This window comes from Rhinolophus ferrumequinum, chromosome 9 (assembly GCF_004115265.2).
Source record: "Rhinolophus ferrumequinum isolate MPI-CBG mRhiFer1 chromosome 9, mRhiFer1_v1.p, whole genome shotgun sequence".
NCBI lineage: Eukaryota > Metazoa > Chordata > Mammalia > Chiroptera > Rhinolophidae > Rhinolophus > Rhinolophus ferrumequinum.
In genome coordinates, this window is record NC_046292.1 from 59349373 (window position 1) to 59357670 (window position 8298).

Here is an 8298-nt window from a genome sequence, read left to right on the forward strand (position 1 = left end):
CTGTGAGTTAATCTGTATGAAATACTTGCACAAGATGAGTAACACCTACGTGTTTTACTGTCCAGAATCATTCATAACAGAATCTTATAGTTTTGTATAATAGAATCCACGCCATATGTTTTGGGTGGGATTTTTCCAAGCATGCTCTTGTGACTTTGGCCAGAATGTCTGACTCTTGGATGGGTACACCACCAAAGTTGGGTTGATTCTAGGATTTTAAAAATGAAATTATTTTTTTGAGGTTATTGAGGTGACAGCATGTGTCTTAATCTATTTGTATCACTCGTTTGACAGTGATGGTAATTTTCTTTTTCAGGAGATAGAGACTGACTGCAGTCAGAAGATTATATACAGACAGAAGCAGAACTGAGAGATGGAGAAACAGATCTCTCAAAACATTGTATGTGTCGCAGGATCTCTCACATCAGCTACATACTTAGGTTCACTATACTAGTACGGGAATGCAGAATAGGTCTCCCCAAAATGTGCCACTTTCGTATGTGAATTACTTTGAGCTGAAGGCAATCAAGACCCTGCAGGCTCGTGAGAAACTTTTACCTGTCCCTTAAATAATTTAAATTAGGAGGCTTACCCATGATAAGAGTTATCACTAAAAATATTTTTTCTGCCTATCTATGTGGTAATGCAAACTGTTGGTTACTGAACATCTGCTCTTCTGATTGTCCTGCAATGAACTTCCTCCCATCTAAAGCCCTAAAGCACCTTACCTCATCCTGAGCTCAGAATGTCATTTTACCTCATTTTCCCTTTCTGTCTTTAAACTTCTCATATACATGGAGTGTCTGACTCTCTCATGTATGAGGGGTTTCCATGTATACGTATATAATTAAATTTAGTTATTTTTTCTTGTTAATCTTTCTCATGTTGATTAAATTATTATACCAGCTGACAAAAACTTAGGAGGGTAGATAAAATTTTCTTCATCCCTCACACTAGTGATATGAGGTAACAAATTCTAAAAGTAAGAGCCTGATATTACGTTCTTGAACCTATCCAAAACTTTTGGAGGCCTATAATAACTGGTGTAGCCCTAACAAATAATACCTCACTGCTTTGTAAAATCAGACCATTTCCCTATCTCCTCATTTTATTTATTTTAATTTCTAATAGCTCTTTTGTTTTCCATGCTGGCTCATAAAAGAAGGTCAACATTTGAGTAATTTAATTATATTCGTGGAAATTTCATTCCTTTCAAAGTCTGCTACCACTCTCATTGTCTGTTGTTGCTTTTTGCTTTCCAATATATTGACAAGAATTTACTTCTGAATTTTAGGGCACACTTGCTGGTAATTTACTATGAATTTCCTGATTTTTAAGGGGAATTTATTTGAAGAAGCTTTTACAATAATGTTTGCATTTTTAAAATAAATTATAGTAATATTCGTATTTAAAAAAAAGAAAAAAATTACCCACCAGAATACATTTTTCTACTACTATGTAAAGGCATTAAAATAAAATTTGCATATTAGTTGTTGCACAATTTGTAACCTGATAACATACTGTACATCCTTTTATCATTATAAGCTTTTTTTCATATAGCATGTCAAACCTTTGGATGAAATGGTTTAAATAGGGCAGAACTGGCCATCTTTTTTTTAATGTTTTCTAATTTGTAGTCGTGGAAAATTATTCTCTGAACTTTTATACTTTCTCTGCTTATATTTAATGTTATCAATTACAAGGAATTATTATTATTATTATTATTATTATTATTATTATTATATGGTTGTTTAATGTGTCTTTCTCATACAAACACTGAGAAAACATACTGTAATTTGAAGTCGTAAGGTCTGCTTTTAGACTTTCTTCAGTTGATGCTGTTTTCTACAGTACCCAAGATCTTAATTTCTTTATTATTTTTCTTTTTTTTATGAGATTCTTGGCATTCTAAGTGAGAAAATCATTTAGAAATTAAGCCAATGAACTATTACAATTGACAGGGTATCGTAAGTCTATAACAATGACATTAAGAGAGGTACAAAGTTCTCGTACTTATCTCAATGGACTAATTATGGTCACTTACATGTCAGTATTGTTAACTTTTTTCAGTGCAATGGAAAGAACTAACTACTGTGTTTTTCTAGGCCAGCTGATCACCCACCATAGCAGGAGGTGGCATTCATTTGAAGTAATGTGCTATAAGGGAGAGCCTTTAGGAACTAGATGTGCAGCAAGTTGAGTATTATTTTGATTAATTGGTTAATTGAAGTGCTGCTACTACTGTCCTTAAAATTAGAATGGAAGTAATGGTTATAGTGTTGTCAGCTAAAAAATGGTTGAACTCCAACTGTGAAGTTTATAGGATTTTGTATTTTTTCTATAAAATATCATCCACCAGCAGGGAAGACAGTTTACCTTAATAAGATAATAAATATTTTTGAGAAAACACCCCTATGTTTTGTAATAGTACCTGATATTAAGACCCAAAAGAGAGCCCAATAAAGTAGCAAACAAATGATAAATTCATACTCCCTTTCACAGGATGTTTGCAAGTTTTATGTTTTAAATAGTGTTCATCACCATCTTCTCTGTGGCTGATGCAAAGCTGTGGAGTACACAGACTAAAATGCCACCAATAATTAGCACAAAACTGCATTCTGAAACTAGCAAAAAAAAACACTATACTGCTCTTACTCTGTTAAAAATATTTTGCTCCATGCAAATACAATAAGGATCATTATCAGTTGGGATATATGTTACAATATGTTATATGTTGTAATTAAAGCACATTTCTTTACAAAACATATATGTTGTATATAACATATAATACATATGTTGTGATTTAACATGTTATATATTGTGATATAAAAATAACATGTTTAGAAACTTAATTTGGTTACATGATGTGATTTTTTTTTTACAGATTTAAAAAGAAAAAAGAAAGCTTTATTTCACATGATAAATTTCATTTTCATTTCAAGTTTGTATTCTCTACCTACCACACCCCTGAAATCAAACTACATATTTACGTTACCATAGAACAAACAAACAAAAAAACACTACATTATATTTGGAAATGTGTATCCTATATGCAAACTTACTCTTATAATTTTGTGCTAAATAAGATTATTTCTTTCAAAAGCATACTCAGAGATGTGTTTATGCTTTAGTATTCTGTTAAACAGAACACCTTATCCCCAATTATTACTTTTAAAAACAATTATAATTAAATACAAGAGGAGTCTGGAACCATAAAAGAATCTTTGCTTTGTTACACTAAATTAATGTCTCGAAGTTTTGTAATTTAAAAATAGATTAGAAAAATCTGAATTCAATAGACTGCCTTTTGAATCATTCATCTTTCATGAGTATAATGGAACAAACGTCCGTAATTATAGTTAGGCCATTAAAATCCCAAATTCTCATATCAAAAAAACAACACTTCGAGGAGAGTCTTTAGTTTATTAACAAAAAAAATAAAAGTGTCTTTTGGCCACTTATTCCATGCACAATGAAGCTAATGACTTAGTTTTCTCTCCAAATTTTAATACAGAGAATGAAGATGAAAGTGATGGCTTTTAGATCTACACTCAATAACTAATATAACTACTGTCAATTAATCACTCAATCGATCGCAACTCTGAATGAAATCTAAAATATGTACTCAAAATAATACAGTAAATTTAAAAACTATATACAGACATGGATGTATAATATGCATTGTTTAGCGATATATACATATATAATAACTTCTACAGTTAAGCAATAGAATGATAAACACAAAATCCAGGATAGAATTATTAGGAAGGGGAAGCGTAAATAGGGAGTCACAGTGGCTTTGGCAATAAGTTTCTTAAGTGGGGTGGTGAGTTCCCTTATACGCAACATATTTTTATATTTTATAACATACATATTTTTGTATGTATTAAATATGTTATATTAAATAAGTAATTATAACATAACTTAGTGGGTCGGCTTAATAGCAGAAAGAACACTGCCTGTATTATTGGCAGCTATTGTAGGTTTAAAAATTTCAAAATTTTAATGGCTAAAAACAAGTAATTTTTTTTTGTTGCGCATGTATCTGCTTATTCTTGACTGTTCTTTTCAAGATAGTTGGTAGAATCACAAGAGAAAAAGCTAACATAAGCAAACACAGTTCAACTCTTTGCATATTTCAAATCTACTCACATTCCTATGGTTAAAGAAACTATCTATGATAAGCTATATGTAAATATGATTGTGCCATGTACTTTGCCTATTGTAGGGACAGGCACTGCCAAGACACTTGACAAAGGACATGAATGTATAATATTTTTATAGGTGAGTCTGAAGAATTGGAAATAATATTCAATCTGCCACATTATTAAAAAAAAGAAAAATCTGGTGTGCTAGAAAACAGTCAAAAAGTTATGAGGGAAGTTCCAGAAGTTATCAGGAAAGAATAAGAACCATGAAAGTATTTAAGAGTTCTGAAACCAGATTTCAGATGATTCAAATATAAATAAATAACAGAGACATTGGTCAAAATACTAAAAATAAAATTCATAATTTTAAACATATAAATTTTATACCTTGTAATTTAGGGAAAAATACTCTAAGGAAAATGGAATTTATAACATATAAACAATAATATATATGAAAAATAACATGCATGATATATATGTACATACACATATATATGACATACAACAAACAGGATAAGAAAATTTAATCTCGGTAACAAAAGATAAAGAGAAAAAAGGAAGGAATTATTAAAGCATTGGATGATAAAAAAATATCGCTATAACAATAATTACAAAGTAAATTAAATTGTAATTCAAAATACATAAATTTTATTTTTAGAAACAAATACAGTATTTTGTTGCCTATCTTTATAATAAAATAATACAGTTTGAATACACAAAGAGTAAAAAAAAAAGATATTTGAGGCAACATTAATCAAGGGAAATCATTGTTACTGATGTTCAAAGGAAAACTTAAAGTGATAAATCATGATAAAGTTTAAAGAAGGAAGTATATCCTTGTGAAAGAAATACTAAAGAATTAATCAGATATAATTAACACATATATGCCCATGTTTCATAATTCAGCTTTAAGCTATACAAAACAAGTGTCAGAAAAATGGAAAGAAGTTTTAAAAATCAAAAACTTGTAGTTTTTGCATTTAACAAATACAATTCACAATATGTATTTTTGAAATTCTATGTATATATTTTTTATTGTAGTAAAAAGCATTTACTGTAAAATTTACCACCCTAACCAATTTTCATTGTATAGTACAGATTTTTATGCAACAAATCTCTAGAACTTTTTTATCTTGCAAAACCTATATTCTGTACCTATTAAACATCAACTTCTTCTGAAACTAATATAAAATAATATTGAATGTCAACTGTGACTGAAAAACAAACAAACAAAAATAACTCCTCTTTCCTCCATTTCCTAAGAAACTGGCAACCACAATTCTACTTTATATTTCTCTTAAAAGAGACATTTGACTACTGCAGAACTCTCGTATAAGTAGAATCTTGTGTATTTGTTTTTCATAACTAACTTATTTCATTTGGCATAATGTACGTAAGGTTAATTCTCATTGTAGTATATGACAGGATTTCCTTCCTTTTAAAGCTAAATAATATTTCATTTTGTGTAGATACCACATTCTATTTATCCATTTATCTGTCTATGGACGTTGAGGTTGCTTCCACCTCTTGGCTATTGTGAATAATGCTGTAATTAATACCAGTGTTAAAATATCTCTTCAATAAATTTCCTGATTTCAAAACTGTTGAAGCAGATATTTCCTATTTTTTAATTCTGTTGGATATATACTAAGACGTGTAATTTCTGCATCATATAATAATTCTATTTCAAAAATTTTAAAGAGTTTTTATAATGCTTTCCAGAGTGGCTGCACCATTTTACATTTCAAACAACAGTGCACAAGTGTTCTAATACTTACACGTTCTCATTAGTACTTGTTATTTTCTGTTTTGTTTTGAATAGCATCCACATCCTAATGAGTGTGAAGTGATATTTCATTGTGGTTTTGATTTGCATATCTCCAATGATTTAGCGACGTTGAGCATTTTTTATATGTGTGTTGGCCATTTGCATATTTTCTTTAGAGAAATGTTTATTTCACTTTGCTTATTTTTAATCAAGTTGATTTTTGTTACTGAGTTGTAGGGGTGCTTCAAATACTCTGAATATTAACTCTACCAGATACATGGTTTACAAATACTTTTTTCTGTAAGTTACTTTTTCACTCTTTTCATTGTTTCCTTTACTGTGCAGAGGTTTTAAAATGTGATGTAGTCTGATTTGTCTATTTTTGCTTTTGTTACCTGTGTTTTTGGTATTATAATCAAGAATCCATTGCTAAATCCAAGTTCATAAAGTTTCCCCTATTTTTTTCTTCTAGGAGTTTTATGTTTCAGTTCCGATATTTAAGTCTTACACGTAATTTTAATTATTTTTTTAATATGCTGTTAAGGTAAGAGTCTAGCTGCATCCTTTTGCATGTAGATGTCCAATATTCCTAATTGTGTAATCTTCGCATACTTCTCAAAGATCAGTTGACCATAAATTCATGGGTTTATTTCCGCATTCTCTATTGTCTTCCATTGGTCTATGTAATTATTTTTATGCCAGTACCATAGTATCTACCAATTAAATAAAGAGAAGGGCAGAACTTAATGAAAGATAGACCAAATTTAAAATACGGGGGAGAATCAATATGATAAAACAGAATCAATACAATAGAGAAGAAGCAATATCATTACAAAATAGAGATAATGAGCCAAACAATATGACGCACACTTTTGAAACACTTGTTGTTGTACCCAGAACACTATGTAGGAATAATATGATGAAACTGGACAAGAGTTAGGCATTCTTTCTCCACAGCCTGCACTTGAAATACTAGGCTCTACACTATTTTTTTTTAAATAATAATAAAATAAATATTTATTGAAAAAACATCCTATACCAGGTACTTTCTGCACTCTTTAACCTTTGTAACACCTATCTGTATCTTAATAGGTGACCAACTGTCTGGGTTTGCCTGGGACTAAGGCATTTCCTGGGATTTTCAGTGCTAAAATGGGGACTGTATCTGGGAACTGAGGCACAAAGAAGAGAGGTCATTTTCTAAAGGTCGCACTCATCTTCATCAGTGATTTGTCTACTGATTACACCCCGATCCTCCTGACCCCAATTCCTGGCCTTTCTGCCCTGTCATGCTGGCTGTACCAAGGATTGGTTTGATGAGTGATACTCTATTTTTTTTAACTAAAGTTTATTGGGGGTGACAATGGTTAGTAAAGTTACATAAGTTTCAAGTGTATGGTTCTGTAATACATCATCTGTATATCACATTGTGTGTTCACCACCCAGAGTCAGTTCTTTTTCCCTCACCATATGTTTGATCCCATTTGCCCTCATCTACCACCGCCCTCTCCCCTTTCCCTCTGGTAAGCACTAAACTGCTGTCTATGCTTATGAGTTTTTGTTTCTTTATTTGTTTGTTTTGTTCCTTGGTTGCTTTCAGTTTTATATCCCACATATCAGTCAAATCATAGGGTTCTGGACTTTTTCTGTCTGACTTATTTTGCTTAGCACTTTGTACTTTGATTTTAGTTTTGCCATTTACTGGCCTGTTAGCTACAAATTACTTAATCTCTTTGTGGCTCAATTTCCTCATCTGTAAAATACTGTGTGTGTGTGTGTGTGTGTGTGTGTGTGTGTGTGTGTGAGAGAGAGAGAGAGAGAGAATATGAATGAATGAGGTTTGATTTAATACCCCAAAGCATTATGACTAAGTAAACATAAGAACACAATAAGTGTTGTATTTTAGTTGCTTGGTCTGATGGAAGACATATTATTCCCCTAGTCAGATGAAAGTGTTTGGACTCAGATAAGCTACTTGTAAATTGTTGGCTTAGGCAAGCCTGTGAGACTTCCTTTCATAATCCATATGATGGCAATATTGCCTACATCATAGAGTTGTTTTAATGAGATAATATACGTAGAAGTGCTTAATAATAAATAATAATTTCATAATCAAATTTAGTGACTTATTCTTCTTTAATTCTCATTTAATTTTTGACACTCACTGTATGGAAATAAAATAGTTCTTCTAAAGAGATTTTATTTTTTGGAGGGATATGAATATTGACATTATAAAACTAATACTAGACAAGAAAAATAGCCAGGTAGATAAATTCTTTAGATTTGTTACATTATAACTTACTATGTCATTTCCTTCTACTTAGAAAAATTACTCCAATATAAAAATATAATGTTGGAACTAAAACTGGATTATTAAAAAGA